Here is a 1,804-nt window from a genome sequence, read left to right as displayed (position 1 = left end):
GTGGGTTGAGTGATAAACAACTACATATTGAATACAACGTACACTACATGCGTGACCTAAAATTTCAGGCATCATCACTACACAGTTCATCGATGAAACCAAATCCACTTTTACTCCTAAAGCTGTTGTAATTTTAAAAAATTAAAAATTAAAAATAAGGCTTCATTTAATTTTAATTTAATGTTTTAATTGAACAATATATTTTAATATGGTTTCTTTTGTTGGCCCAATTCCAAATTCATTGTAACTTAAAAAAAGATTTAATTTATAAGAAATACTTATAAGTGATGTATCTGTTTTTAAGAAAATTGTTAAATAATGAATACCATCTATTCACCTTCAATAAAGTTTAGTGAAACAAAATGGACTTTGTTTTATAAGTGCTGATTAAGCTTTTATTTTTGACCTATTATAAGTTAAAACAATACTCAATAATTCTTTTAAGAAAACGTTGTCACAATTTTGTCAAAGTTCTTAAAATATCTAGAATTTTGTTAATTACTTTATGACCAGCCATTAAATTGCACTCAAGTGTCTGAAAGATATCAATGTGTTTGTAAGGAGTCAACTCTTCATTGAGTCAGGAGAATAGATCTGGCTCTTTCGTTTTCAATTCAATGTTTACACATTTGGAAATGAGGCAGTTTACAGGAATGTCATAGAAAAATACACCTCTGTATCAGTTCAGTCATTTTCACTGTCTGGAGTGAACCCTGGCCTTAACAGAGAATGCTTGAATCACAACCACCACTATCAAATTTCCAGCCACCTCCATTTCAAATGCAGCCAGATTCAACTGTGTCACTGTCAGCAGTGTTGCATAGTCCCAAAGCAAATGTTCTCAAAAGTGTTATATGGAATATTAAGCCCATAGTAATAATCCACAAAAAAAGAGGAAATTTTACATGATAGCCCTTTGCCTGAAGATATAATTCCCATTGATATAAGAAAAGGAACTTGGCTGGGGGCGGTGGCTCACGCCTGTAATCCCAGCACTTTGGAAGGCCAAGGCGGGTAGATCAGGAGGTCAGGAGATTGACACCATCCTGGCTAACACAGTGAAATCCTGTCTCTACTAAAAATACAAAAAAATTAGCCGGGTGTCATGGCGGGCTCCGGTAGTCCCAGTTGCTGAGGAGGCTGAGGCAGGAGAATGGTGTGAACCCGGGAGGCAGAGCTTGCAGTGAGCCGAGATTGCGCCACTGCACTCCAGCCTGGGCGACAGAGCAAGACTTGTCTCAAAAATAAATAAATAAATAAATAAATAAATAAATAAAGGAACTGACAAAATCTCTTTCAATTTGTTTAACATTCATTTTGTTAACATTTTTGAAAGCATAGAACTTTCAGAATTTTCCCTGCCAATATTCTGAAGAAATCCCAGTTTTGCTCCCAAAACCTACTCACATTAGCTAAATCCTCTAAGCCTTATTGGAGAGACAGTTTCCTTGTCTTTAAAATGAGAGTTAATGTAATGATTTCCATGAGTTTTCCCATCACTGATTGATCTAACCAAAAATTATTAGAACTTTCGTTCTGCCAAAAAAGTGTTATAATTTTGTTGTAGAAATCCTGATGTCAAAAAAATCAACTATTTTTTATTTTTTTATTAAAAAAAATTTTTTTATTTAGTTGTTACCAGAGTTCTACCTACTGGTGTGTTTTATTTTTTTATTTTTATTTATTTATTTATTTTTTATTATACTTTATGTTCTAGGGTACACGTGCACAACGTGCAGATTTGTTACATATGTATACATGTGCCATGTTGGTGTGCTGCACCCATTAACTCGTCATTTACATT

The sequence above is a fragment of the Mandrillus leucophaeus genome, unplaced genomic scaffold (genome assembly GCF_000951045.1).
Source record: "Mandrillus leucophaeus isolate KB7577 unplaced genomic scaffold, Mleu.le_1.0 Scaffold578, whole genome shotgun sequence".
Classification (NCBI taxonomy): Eukaryota; Metazoa; Chordata; class Mammalia; order Primates; family Cercopithecidae; genus Mandrillus; species Mandrillus leucophaeus.
This window is presented reverse-complemented; position numbering follows the sequence as displayed.